Source organism: Balaenoptera physalus (assembly GCF_965194825.1).
Source record: "Balaenoptera physalus genome assembly, chromosome: 17".
Taxonomy (NCBI): domain Eukaryota; kingdom Metazoa; phylum Chordata; class Mammalia; order Artiodactyla; family Balaenopteridae; genus Balaenoptera; species Balaenoptera physalus.
The window spans coordinates 29928695-29943336 of record NC_138895.1 but is presented as its reverse complement, the minus strand read 5'-3'; the positions used below and the strand labels follow the sequence as shown (position 1 = coordinate 29943336).

The 14642-nt window shown below is 40.0% G+C and overlaps 1 protein-coding gene across 2 annotated transcripts in view; it reads right to left on the bottom strand.

The window, feature by feature from the left end:
* Positions 1-8904, bottom strand: part of WWP1 (WW domain containing E3 ubiquitin protein ligase 1) — a 106658-nt gene extending 97754 nt beyond the window's left edge. Inside the window, exon 1 of one of the 2 annotated variants that reach the window (XM_082433972.1) lies at positions 8772-8904. The gene's annotated coding sequence lies outside the window, so the exon portion shown is untranslated. The remainder of the gene's footprint in view (positions 1-8771) is intronic. The other variant, XM_082433970.1, reaches the window with a different exon arrangement.
* Between the last annotated feature and the right edge of the window lie 5738 nt (positions 8905-14642).

Sequence of the window (14642 nt, the reverse complement as noted above, 5' to 3'; positions counted from 1 at the left end):
GAACTTTCAGATATCCCCATTCTTAGAGGAAAATATTAGAATCCAAAATACACAGAAAATTTCCAAAATGAGATAATCAGTTAAACAGCTAAGACTTTATTCCTAGAATAATGTAATTCTTCTCAAGTTTAAAACACAGGGACACAATCCACAAATCCAAAACTCCAAAAACTATACAAACTTAAAGCTCCTTCTTAACTCATATGGTGACAAAAACTGAACTGACCTGAACTCATTTGGCAGCAACATCTGAACAGATGTGTGACTATTTATTGTCCCTATTTATCCATAATTAAACAATTGCCAAGGAAAGTATAGAGTGCTGCCCTAAGACTTCATTGGGGTTTTATGTCACACAAAATATGGAGTGTATTACGTTTCTAAAATTTTAAAAAAGAATTATTTCTGTAACACATCTGACACCAAAAACAAGGTATTATAAACCCATCCTAGTGACTATTTACTCAATACTAAGTGTTAGGTTTAAGCCATGCAATAAATCTATGAATAGGTATTATTATTACCATTTTACATGTGAATATCCACTTTACATATGATAAAACTAGGGCTTAATCTAAGGTTACCTTTACCAAGATCACTTAGCCAATAAGTAAGTGCCAGAAATCAAGTCTAGGCTTGTCTTACTTGAAGGCCTAAGCTCTTAAACAGCTAACAGTTCACAGGAAAATTAAATCACAAAGCAAGTTTTAAAACAAATTATAATTACCAAACATTTTAATGTAGAACAATGAAATTCCTGAGTATGATGTATACTTTCCATTCTGGGTATTCATATCTAAACATCAACACCATATTTCACAGCTCAAAGGACAAAAAGAGCTGAGTTTATTGTTGCTTTTCTTCCCAAAGAACTGGCCACAGTCAGGGAAAACAAACAAAAACAAAGGCCTCCTCAAACAAATGCCAACTAATCCTTTCTACTCAAATTTAGAAAGAATCATGGGTTTAGCATGCTTTTTTTTTTACCACAAAATGTACTAACACAATAAAAATAAGGTTGATACAAACATAGGTTAAGTTTTTCCAAGTACAGCCCCAATTTAAAGATCTGCTGTTCCAATGACAGATATGATCACAGGACTGAGGAGGGTTAAAGTGACGTAGATGCAGGCTGTCACTACCACTGCCCTAAGCAAAAGTTAGAGAAAATAAGCTTCAAGGTTTTGTTTTTTTTCTTTTGGATTGAGCGAGCTAAAATTTAAACCTTCTCTTATGACTTTCTTCTCAAATCAATATCCTTATTCTAAGCAATGGCTTTTCCCCACAAGAGACAGATCATGGTCCCCATCCAACCAAATTAGACACACTTCAATCAAAATCTCAATTTCTGAGTAGCTTATCTTAACTAAGTGAAAAGCATAAGATTATCGGAAAAATAATCCAATATCTAACTTACCTGTTTCAGCTAAAGCATTTTTTAAAAAGAAACATCTTCATTCATAAAAATGTATTTTGTAGAAGTATAGGGTAATTTTTTGAACAAGGAGTCCTGATGGGTGCCTCTTGCAGGGTTACTTCTCTCGCCTACTTCTTACTGTTATCACCAAGTATCAGGTTTCTATAGTTTGGATCAAGTCCTTGGCAATTATCGTAAGCCTCTTTAAATATCTGAAAGGTTCAGATGTTAAGCTCCCTTTTGTATTTACATTTTACATGTGTATTTATTGAACAGTGTAGCTTAAAAAATGGTCTCAGAGAACACCAGAACCCCAAATTACCGACTCAGTTTATACCAGCAGTTCTCAAACTAATGTGTATAAAATCATCTGAGGTATTTACTAAAAATGAAGACTCCTGAACTCCACTATCAAGGACCATACCATAGATCTTGAAGAGTACTCAAGAATCTACACATTTAACCAATATCCCAGATGACCATGATGCAGGGACTGCACTTTGACAAATACTTACCTACCCTGTATTTCATCCAATGACGGTGTTAACAATTTCTTGTTTCCAGACTGTACAGCCAAACCATCACCAGCTGATAACTGCAGCCATGTTGAGTCAGTATCTTTCTCAGAGTCATTCTTAACCTTTCGGCAACCTATTTTTTAAGCTAAGAGGTGAGATTTGATATGCACCTCTGCTCTTGCCAAACTAAACTACATCTGTCCTTGAGAAATGAGTGGCTCACAGAAAACTGGACTACTTGTTTGAATTTTCAACTTGTTAATAATAATGAATTAAGAGCAATAAAAATGATTTAAGGGCTGCTCATGTCCAAGGGATCACATTTTCTGCTTTAAAACATTATTTCAATGAATCCTTACAAAAATCCAGTACAAAAGATATTCTTTACCTTTTACAGAAGAAGAAACTGAGGCAACACTGCTATTAAGCACCACTGACAGAAGTCAGCTGTGCCTGATTTTAAAGCTACAGCTCTTGACTCACATGCGGGAATACCTTTAATTCTTAAACTTTAAGAGCAGAACGATGTAGTTTATTTACTTCTAAGATAAAGTATGCCCTAATTTATACACAGCAAGTTCATTTGACTAATTCTCCTCCCCACGCTAACTAAACACAAAGAGTAGTTCATCTCGGCAAGTTGGAGCTAAGGTTTAACAGGAATATCCTACTTCAAGTCAGGACTCAAGTCAGTTTGCTTCTACTCATCCTATGTAGTCCTAATTATGGGTATACTAAACAGCTATCAAAAGATCTTGTTTTCCTTAGTTAAATACAAAGGCATCACACCTACAATTCTGTTAATGCTAGTACATTTTTAAACCACTCCTGTAATTTAGGGCAGAGAGGAGAGTCATGAAGTAACACCTTAAGGTAACTCTATCTACACCTTTCTTTGTGCCCCAGCCTCTCCTATTTATATAAATGTTTCTCAGCACACTCAATCACCAAGTCCTGCCCGCAACAGCCAACATACTACTATATTCAGAAATTTGCAAACAGATTTGCACTAGGAGGCAGGGGCCCATCTTTTAATCTATTCAAAATTCAAAAATGCTCCAAGTCTACACCTCAATTCTTTAAATGAAATATATTGATTCATTATTCCACTCAGAAGCTATAATGTAATAACAACAAAACACACATTTTCTTCATTCCACAGTTAGCCATAACATTACTCAGCATATAACTTGAACTAAAAAAAAGATACTACTGAGATAAAGTGATAGTGAGATAACGATAAGGTGAGAAAACACCAGCTAGCAATCAATGAAACTACCTGTTCCTGGGAAGGATGAGCATTGCCTCATTCCTTACATTTCGCTAAGTAGACAGGAAGGACTTCCATTCCAGTCTCCACAAGGAAAGAATATTTTCTCCACTATAATGACTCTTCCCCAAGGAAGGGTGGCTTATCCCAAACTTTCCCAGACACTGCAAACAGAAAATACTATTTGTGAGGCACCAGTTTGCTCAAGGCTAGTCAAGGCCAGAGTGAACCGTTTCAGAGCAGCCTGGGCTCTGGGTCCTGCACTTTCTTGTCCTCAAGTACAGCAAGCCAGTCCTGCCCCATTATGGTAGCATACTGGGTCAAACCCCAGAGACCCAAAACTTTCTCTTCTTCTCTACCCCAGGAGTGCTGACTATTCCTATTTGTGTAATAAGCCAAACATGCTATCATTTGCACTTTAGATTCAGCTTTCCCTCTGACAGGCCTAGACTCAAAAGTACTAAAAGCACCAGTCAGCTCAAGTCTCAGCTTCCAAAACAGTTTTCCAGAAGCCCCATTTTGGGGTAATACAGCTGTGTGGTGTAATCCCGGGATTCACATATTTGTCTAGTCCCTTTCCCTTGAATCTGGGCTGGACCTGTGACTTGCTTTAACCAACAGAATGTGGCAGAAATGAGGCTATGCTGGTTCCAAGCCTATGTCTTAAGAAGGCCTGGTTGCCTCTGTTTTTGCACTCCTGGAAGCCCTAAGCCACCATGTAAGGCCAGCAATCCTTCTGGAAAGGCCACAAGGAGAGAAGTGGCCCTGAGACAAGACTATGTGGTAAAAGAGAAAGAGTAAGAGAAAGAGAGAAAGAAAGAGAGAGAAGACTAGCATGCAGCTGAAAGCCAGCTATTAAAGTGACCACCCGCAAAACCAGCAGAACTGCCCAAATGAGCCCAGCCCAGGAAAGCAAACCTGTGAGCCAAAAACAAAACAAAACAAAAAACCAAAAATCCTGGTTGTTTTAAGTCACTTAGTTTCAGGTTTTTTTGTCACACAGCAATAAATAACCAAAACAATGCTCACCTGGTTCCTTGTCTTTTTGCCTAATTTGTTCAAAACCCAGGAAAAAAGGAGGGGTGTGATGGCAGGCAGCAGGGACACCACGATGGGTTAGGAACAAATGATTTAAGGAACATCAAGACAGATGCTGGTCTTTCTTATACCTTAGGAACTATCTGACAAATGGTTTTACAAAATATACTCCAAAAAAAGTCATTTAAACATATGAATTTAAAATGTATACTAAGAGCTTTTTAAGGTAAATTTATTTTTAAATGATAAAGCTTTTTATGTACTGGTAAAAACCACGGAATATCATGATATGTACTTTTGAAAATCAAATCCTGATTGTTCCAAAAATACAAATTTTCATAGACAAAACTTTTATAAACTAACAAACTTCATCTGTAAAAACACCTGAATTAAAAATCAACAAATTTTCAAAATCAACAAATTTTCAAAAAATCAACAGATTTTCAATATTAATCCCTACATTTCACCAATGTACTTTTTCAGACAAGAAATCACCTTTTGCTTTTTCCTTGATAGGAGGATAACTGTGATAAATACTTAAAATTTTCAAATTTACCTACCGAGAGCCACTACAATGAGGTTCCCATTTTCACACAGAAGAGGAAATAAACAAGCTCAGATCTACACAGTAAAAAAGTTTAACACAGGTTCCAAACAGGTAAATTCAAACTTCTCACACAGAGCCTTCAGTTAAATTCCCGTTTTAGATGAAGAGTTGGTGGGAAAAGAATACTGACTCAGGAACAAAAAAAAATAGGTTTTAGCTCTAGTTCTAATTTTGGCCACTTGCTAGCCATATACCCTGGAAATTTTACATTTTTTAATTTCTTTGAGCTTCAGTGTCTTCACCTAAAAAGGAATTATCTCCTTACACACCTACTGATCAATTTTCATGAGAATCAAATGATGATGTATATGCAACCATGCTGAAAAAGTGTAAAATACTGTAATATATAAAATATGATATTCTTCTTAATGCCAGCAAAGAGTAAAAAATCATCTATGTATGTGCTTTTTGTTAGACATTTTCCCTCCACTATGTATTAGTAACTGGTTACTTCAAAAACCAATATTAAGGCTAATTTATTGCCTTCCACTGCTTGTTATAAGTACATCATATTTTTACAAAAAGAGTAAAAAAGATCCTAGCCTTTCTAATAATTACAGAATCAAACTTTCTAGAGCTATAACAGATACTATGTAATAACTTGCTCTGGTTCCCTACCAGGAAGACAATCCTACAGATGCAGAAAAGTCAACTGTTTACTAATCAAATTATGCTTTAACCATAATAGGCAGAGTTAGCTACTTAATGCAATGAAAAAATTCACTGACTAGGTCTCTGCACTTCATTATTCTGTAAAGTTTTACTTTTTACTTGATAAAGGGTTCCTGAATGAAGAAGTATTTTCAAGTAGGGAATACCTGAATAGAGAAGATAAAAGTTCTTAAAGTTTCTTATTTCACTTACTTCCCCTCCAGCCCCACCTCTCCAACCCAAACTGAGATACAAAGGGAATAAATGAGAACATGACTGTTGATATTTCTATCTGCTCTCCATACACCCAATTCATCCCTCAGCCTCACCAGCTCTCCTGCACATGGAAAACAAGAAAGGTACAGATAGTCCAATAAAAATCTAAAACCCAAGAATCACAAAATGTTAAGAACTGAAAGGAACCTCCCAGGATCATGTAGTCCCTACTGATGAGGTCACTTAAAGGCAGTGACTACACCTAATTGATGGTAAATCTGTTGCACATATCTCCATACAAGAAAACCATCACTGTCAATCAACTCCTGATTCTGCTTTACCCACTTGCTAACTGAAGTGCTTGGGGCAAATCATTTAACCTCTTGGACTAGTCTGTTCTGTAATAGAATAGCAAATAAGATAAGTTAGTCAAAATTCTCTGTAAGCTGTAAACCACAACACAAGTCTAAGGAGATATTGTCTCTAGATGTACATACACTATGTCTCTACAGCAGAGGTTCTTATTGGTAAATGGAAGCATTTGAAGGTTCAATAGTTTTAAAAGGCCCCCAGTAATTCTAAGCACTGCTTCAACCCACTGGGTTCCATGGATGAGATTTAGGTGGTCCAGAGACTCCCCTAAAATTATATCCACAAAGCACAGGTGCATATGGAAATTTTCCAGGCCAGCAGATTTCTTTAGTTTCACCAAGGGTTACTAATCCCCCAAAGGCTGAGAACTACCGCTGTAAAGTAACACACATACGCTGAAGATAAAAGCTTCCAACCGATGTTGCTCAAAATGAACCACTATTCTCCCCATCAACCTGGACCAGAATCTCAGTTATTTTTACTTTCTTCATTTTCTCTCTCATCATCAAATTCTGTCTATTGTACTTCCTTCCTCCATTCCTTTCTCAATTCCTATTACTGCCGCCAGAGTTCAGACCCTCACACCTATGACCACAGCAATGAAGAAAGAAGTCTTTCTACCTCCAGGTTCCCTCTACTTCAATTCACACTACAAGCTGCTGCCAGATTAATCCTCTGAAAACAAAGGTTTAATCGTTTCGTTCCCAACTCAAAAATCATCTGTATAACCCTCATCTCCTACTAAATCCAAGGTCATAAGCCCAGCACTAAAAGCAATCCATAAACTGGTCCAAATTTTTACTTTAAGCTTTACCACCCATTATACTGGTACAAATACGTTATATTCCATCCAAACATACTTGCCTCTCCCTAAATGTATGAACTCTGTGCTCTCTTAGTCCCTTCTCTCTGCCTAGATTACCTTTCCCAGCCTATCGAAAGTCTATAGTCATACTTCAAACCAAAGATTTCAAAAACCAGAAGCTCTATGAAATAACCCCCCATGAGATGTGAGCTCTACCCCCTCTGAATTTGAATTCAGTATGAAACGTAACTATGTCTTAAAAGACAAATGAGGCAATTGTGTATAGTCTTACCTGCCTAACTAGTCTGTGAGGGCAGAAACTGTTATCACCCTCATCTTTATATTCCCCCAAATCCATCGCAGTCATGCAGTAGATGCTTAATAATTGTGTAAGGCAGTAGAAGAAATTTCAGCCTTCACAGGGTAAGCAGAATACTATCTCTTGAAGGCAGAGACCTTACATGCAACATCCTCTATCATACCAGGCTTCCAAAAACATAACCTTTAGTTACTGCTTTTCAAAGCCCTTATGTTACAGGTCATATAACTGCATTTTAAGGGAAGAACTATTTGAAAGTGTTAATAAGCCACTTCAGAAAGATCTGTTCCCCCACATACTTTACACTTCTCAATTTGAAGAGCTTCCAATACTTGGCCACTAAGCATTCAATTTTAAAAATATTAACCATTTATGAAAAGTGATAATTTCAGCCACCGATAATTATCTATTTTATGAGTAAAAACAAGTCACATAAATAAAAGAATGCTTTTCTTCTTTAAAAGGTCCATTTCGCTTGCATAATACATACAGAGAGCTAACGAGACAGGTAAAGTGGGTTTATACATAAGCATGAACTCTTGCAGAAACCTGCATACAACTGTACACCAGGTATTTCAGGCAAAAGAAACCAAAGAGGGGGAAGATACTTTGGACGTTATTCTTTTACACTATTATTACCAACAACATTTTAAGGCAGGAACTCAACATTTTGCACACTAGCTACACAAAAAGATAAAAACCAATCAAACAGAAAAAGAAAGCCACATCAAGCCCCTGGAAAATATTTTATCCTGGAAGAGTAAAAATGTCAAAATAACAGATACTTCTCTTCTTTGGTAATTAAGGTTTCATATAATTGCGGGAGCAAAGGGGGCTCAACTCCGTATCTATGGAGCAAAGAAAGGGCTGTGCACAAGACTAATCATTTAAAGCCTGTAAAAGCAATGGGCAAAGTACAAAATTTTTTAAATGTCTAAAGGATGAAAGGAGAAGGTCCAAGTCACAGATTAGATAAGGACTAGTGAAAACTGCAAGGTCACTGGGACCTACCAGGTCACAAAGGTGGAGGTGGGGGTTGTGTTGGGCGGGGGGGAAAGGGGGGGGCTGCAGAGTCAGTAAAGAACCGGGAGTGATAAAAACATGTCAGAAAAAGACGTTCTAAGGCGGGGAGTCCTTGGTTTGGGACGGTGGAACTGCGGGGAAAGTCAGGGCACTGGGAGTAAGTCCATATATTAGGGTTTTTTTGGAGAGGTGTTAGAGAAAGGAAGGGAAGGTAGAAAGAAGGGAAGGAAGCTTGAGAACTGCGGCTGCCGAGTCACGGAAACACTTTTCTCCGCTCCAGTATCATTAGCTCAGGCCTGTGCCAGGGCCAACTCGGGGCAGGACCCGTGACCCCACCCCAGAAAACTCCCAGCCCCCGGGCTGGAGTCGGCAGCCAGGGCGGCGCGGACGGCCCCCGACTGCCCTCGGAGGGTCCCGCCCCGCGGCGGACCGTGCCGGGCTCAGGGCACCGCCGCGGAGGCTCCCGGCCCGCGCCCCCCGAGCCCCCGCCCCGCCCGCGACCCCCGCCCCTAGCCCAGCGCCGCGGCGTCCTTACCCGGCGCGAAGCCGTCGGCTCCCGGCGGCCCGGCGGCCACGGCAGCGGCGCCTCCTCCACCGGCGGGCGCCCTCACCCTTCCGTGCCCAAGATCGCCATCTCGCAGCAGGCGCGGCGGCGACAGCCACCCAGGCGTCGGCCCCGGCAGCCCAGGCCGCCTGCAGCCACTCGGAACCCGCTTGCCGCGCTCGCCGACACCCGACCCTCCCCCCACCCCCACCCCGGCCACGCGCCACCTCCGGCCGACCCCACGCCTCCCTCCTCGGGAGCGCGCCGCGCCCGGAGCGCGCGCCTCCCTGCCGGCTCGACCCCGCGTTCTGCGCCGCGGCCTCCCAGAGCCTACAACTCCGGACCCGGAATCCGGCTTCCCGCGAGCATGCGCAGCGAGGGAGACCCGAGGATGCCTTTGAAAGATTCCGCTTCTCCGGGTCTTCGGAGCGGTCGAGGGAGGGGGAGAGCCAGCCAATGGGAGGGAGGGGGCGGGGCCTGAACCTGTGGAAGGGGAGGGGCCGTCGCCGAGATTTGGGAAGAGGCTTCAGTAAGTCGTGGTGGGTGCTGCTGACTTGACTTTCCGGTTCGCGGCCGGTCCCGCGCATGACTTCCAGTAAGGTCCTTGGGGCACTGGCGTTCTTTTCTTGAACGCTTTACGGCAAAATGAGGCTGTTAATAAATACTCCTTGACCTAGCTGAGTGTTTGACTTACAACCCATTGCAAGAGTAAATAATTGCATTTAGCAGATGGTCATACCAGAAGAGTTCCAGTCCACTTGTACTGGTAACCAAAACGTTCACTACCCCAACCCCACAAGAGTACGATGATAAAACTAATACTGAGCAAGTGCATGTGTCTGTGCAATTAATGAATACAGCAGTTCCATAAAGAAGGGTCTATTAGCCCCATTTACACAAATGAGTCAATTAGCCTGGAGAAGAGCTCTTGGTTCTGTGCCTTGCTTTTAGAACCAAGGCCACCCTGCAAATAGAAATGAGTAATGACCACGTTACTCATCATATGACCTGTTCCTCTACTTCAGAGTGATAATAAAGGTCATCCAGCATGGATTTCTACAATTTTTGCCCAGCTGCTTCACCCAAACCCTACAAATTACCTACACCCACACCCAAGCTTACTAGTTTTCCTCTATCTCAGGCTGGCTGTCCCTGCTCCCCTCCAACCGAAACTCTCCACTGACTGCTCCCTCCTGTAAGGCCCTCCCTGGTGTATCTTTAACCTCATCCTTTCTGTTGGGTACAACTCTTCCGCATAACATGTTTAAGACTTTTCTGTATGAATCTTTCCCTTGACTTGTAAACCTCTTTCTAGTTCTCTCTCTTCTTCCGTCATAACTAAGCCTTTGAAAGAATTGTGTACCAAGAACATTGGCACTCAGTGAATATTTGTAGGATTCAATAAATGTCTCTTGACTGAATAAATGCGAATGCACATTCTCTTCCTCTCCACTCCATCAGTTTCTACCCTCTGACTTCCTACCTGGATCTGATGCATACTGTATCCACAATGATTATTCTAAAACATACATCTGAGCCCATTACTTCACTGCTTAAAATCTTTCATTGGCTCATCAGAGCTTTCAAGACAAAGGTTAACATGGTCTTCAAGGCTTCTTTCATGCTCACATGCTCTGTCTCTCCTGTTATGACAAACTCTTCAGAGTTCCTGATTGTGCTCACTCATCTCTACTTTGAAGGGTACTGTTTCCTCTAACCTTTCCCTCAACTTTTTGCTTGTCCAGCTCCTTTAAAAATAAATTCAAGAACATGCTCCCAAGTGCACTCTCAGACATAACCTATGCATACCCAGCAGAGGTCTGTGCTCCATCTGCAGAGTGCACACATGCCTCCTCCCACTTCCCGCTCTACTTCCAGCTCTCCCAAGTCCTCAGTTTCTGCCTCAGGTGAGCTCCATTCAGAAGTTCCTTGTACTCACCTAGGCCCTTACATTGACAGCAAACATTGGACCAGCCTTTCATTATTAAATATTTCTTTGGTGTTCAAATGAACACTATTACAAATATCTTTTCGTACATCATTGCCCATGTCCTTACTTACTGCCTTAATTTACATCCTTAAAAGTAATCGAAGGTATGAACAATTTTAGCCCTCTTGAAACATATTGGCAAGTTACCTTCCAGGAAGAACTTAGGCCTAGGTTCACACTGCCTGGGATAAAAACCCAGCTCTGCCACACAGGGCCAGATTCCTATTTTCATGGATCCTAGATACTTTTACTTTGTGGGCCTCTTCTTCCATAAAATAATATTTAAAATTATATTTATAACTGCATTGTTATAAAGACAACATACTGATATTGTACATTAAAACATTTTCTTCGACCTAAGCATTCATTTTTTCTTTCTGATTTTAAAAGAAATTAAAACATTATATGGGCCTCTAAAAGTATGGTGAGCCTGAGGCACTGTGCCTATCGTGGCAGTTGGGTAAGTAAGTCAACACTTCTGCCACCTATGAGCTATGAGGTTTGGCCAAAGTCCTTAATCTGTGCCTCACGCAGAAAATAGGTATAATGCTACCATATGATGTTGCAGTTAAAAGAAAATGAGTTGCTACAAATAAAATACCTAGAACTATGTGGCACATGATCAATAAATTACTGATATTATAATTGTCATTCTCAATTGTCCCACAGCGCTATATGAGAGTATGTGATTGTCCTTCTTCACTGTGCCAAAATCATCAAGGTATATTCTCATCTTGGTATATTCTCATCACAGGGCAAATATGGTATCTCATTGTTTGTCCATTGTCCATTTTCTTGCTAGGATATTCACAAAAAGTCGCTTTATACAATGTAGAGATTGATCCAAAATAAAATTATTAGTCTTTTCCATTTTTGTTTTCTTCTATTACTTTTTGTTTCACAACATCATTGCCATCCTGAGATCATGTCATTTATCTGCCTTTACTTTTTTCTACATGTTTGATAATTTTGCTTTATCCATTAAATAACTTAATCCTTTCAGATTTATTTTGGTGTGATGATCTACCTTTTCTTTCTCTAAAGAGCTCATGGTCTCCCCCAGCTCATTTGTTAAAGGATCTTTCTCCAACTATGATGGTTTTAAAATACGCCCACAAATTCATCAATACTCCCCCCTTCAAAAAGTGGAGTCTAATTCCCTTTCAGATGAATGTGGGTTGTACTTAGCGACTTATTTCTTTTTTTTTCTTTCATTAGAATTTTACTCTCAAGTAGAAACAGGATTGTAATGCCATTACTCTGAGTTCATTCTCTTCTCCCACACATGATTACATAAGGAAAGGCATTAGTGTGTTAGTGACTTATTTCTAATGGATACAATAGAGCAAAAGTGACAGTATGTACTTTCCAAGAGCAGGTCTTAAAAAGGTATTGTGGCTCCTCTCTACTCTCTCTCAGATCACTTGCTCTGAAGAAGGCAGTTACCGTGTCATGAAGACATATCAAGTAGCCTTATCAGACACCCACATAGCAAGGAACTGAATATCTTGCCAACAACCAGCAAGGATATGAGGCCTCCTGCCAGTCTCCATGTGTATGAAGCCCTCCTGGAAGTGGATCCACCAGCCTCAGTCAGGCTTTGGATGATACAGACATCTTGACTGCAACCTCATTAGAGACCTTGAACCAGAAACCCCAACTAAATCATTCTCAAATACCTGACCCATAGTAACTGTGAGGTAATAAATGTTCATTGTTTTAAGCCACTAAATTTGAGGGATAATTTGTTACGCAGCAATACATAATAAATACACTAACCCAGTGGCTCTCAACTGGGTACTATCTTGTATCCCAGGGGACATTTGTAAATGTTGTGAGACATTTTTGATTATCTCAACTAGGGAGCTGGGGGAGATTTCCACTGGCATTTTGTGGGTAGAGGCCAGAGAGTGCTAAACATCCTTCAGTGCACAGGCCAGCACACACACACACACACACACACACACACACACACACACACACACATGCACGCGCGCACGCGAAGAATTATCAGATCCAAAATGGCAATAATGCTGAAGATGAGAAAACCTTCACTAACCTGTTTTCCCTGCACCTTAAACTTTCTTTCTTTCACATATACTTGTTTCATATCCTTTGCTCATCTGGTTGCTGCTTTACCGTGTTTTACCCCTGGTCCTAGGCAACCACCAATCTGCTCTCTGTCACTAGAGAATAACTTTACTTTTTCAAAGGTTTGGTGTAAATGGTATCAGACAGTGTGCACTTTTTCGTGTCTAGCTTCTTCAGCTCAGCATACTTTAAAGATTCATTCCTGTTGTTCTGTGTAGCAGTAGTTGCTTCTTTTCTTATTGCTGACTATTATTTCTATTGTATGGATTTGCCAAAGTTTTTTATATTTGTCTTATTGCTGAACATTTAATTTGTTTCCAGCTTTTTGCTATAATGACTGAAGATTCTATGAACATTGGGTTAAAGGTCTTTGTGATGACATATGTTTTCATTTTTCTTGGGTAAATAATGCCAAGGAATGGAATTGTTGGGTCACATGGTAAGTATATATTTAATTATAGGAAATTGCCAAACTGCTCTCCAAAGTGGTTGTGCCATTTTACATTCCCACCACCAATGTATGCGAGTTCCAGTTTTCTATTTCCTTTCCAACACTTGGTAATGTCAGTCCTTTCTGATTTTAGCCATTCTAGTAGATGTGTAGCAGTAAGTCACTGTGTTTTAATTTCTATTTCTCTGATAACTAATGATGTTGAGCATCTTCTCATGTGATTATGGCTCATTTGTATATTTTCTTTTGCGAAGTGTTTGTTCAAATTTTTTGTCCATTTCAAATTGTTTTTGTCTCTTCGGTGTGTATTCTATACACCAATCCTTTGTTAGATACATTTGTTGTGAATCTTTTCTCTCAGACTGTGGCTTGCTGTGGTGGTCAGCCTCCAAGAAGGACCCCACTGATCTTGGCCTCCCAGTGTCTATACTTTTATACAGTCTCCTCCCCTTTAGAGCGGACCCATGTCAGATTTTCCAAGAGGAATTGTGAAAGTGATGGCATGTGATTTCTAAGACTAGGTCACGAGAGTCATTGTAGCTTGCATCCTGCTCTCTTGGATTGCTTGCTCTAGAGAATGTCTTTGGGAATATCCGTGCAGAGAGGAACTAAGATCTGTTGATAAACAGCCAGCAGCAACTTACCAGCCATATGCAGCATCTTAGAAATGAATCCTCCAGCCTCTGTCAAGCCTTCAGATGACTGCAATCTCATGTGACACTCCAAGCCAGAACTGGCCAGCCAAGCAATTCACATATTCCTAATCCATAAAAACTGTGAGAGATAATAATTGTTTATTGTAGTTTTCAGTCACTAGGCTTTGGAGAAATTTTTTACACAGGAACAGTTAAACTGGCATTTCATTTTCTCAACAATGTCCTTTGAAGAACAGAGTTTTTATTTTGCCAAAGTTCAATTTATCAACTCTTTGTCTTGTGACTCATGCTTTTTATGACATATTTAAGAAAGTTTACCTACTCCTATAGAGAAAAGATTTTTTAATATGTTTTCTTCTTGAAATTTAGTTTTAACTTTTTCATTTGGGACTATAATACATTTCAAATTAATTTTTGCATAAGGTATGAGGAAAGAGTCAATGTTAATTTTTTTCTAAATGGATATAATATTGTTTCAACACCATTTGTTGAAAAGACAGTCCTTTCCCCCCTGAACTAGTTTTAGCAACTCTGGTGAAAACTCAGTGTCTATTTTTGGACTCTTTAATCCATTCCATTTAACTATAAGCCTATCTTTATTACACTGTATTGATTACTATAACTTTAGAAAGTGTTGAAACCAGGAAGCGTAAATCTTCCAAATCTGTTCTTTT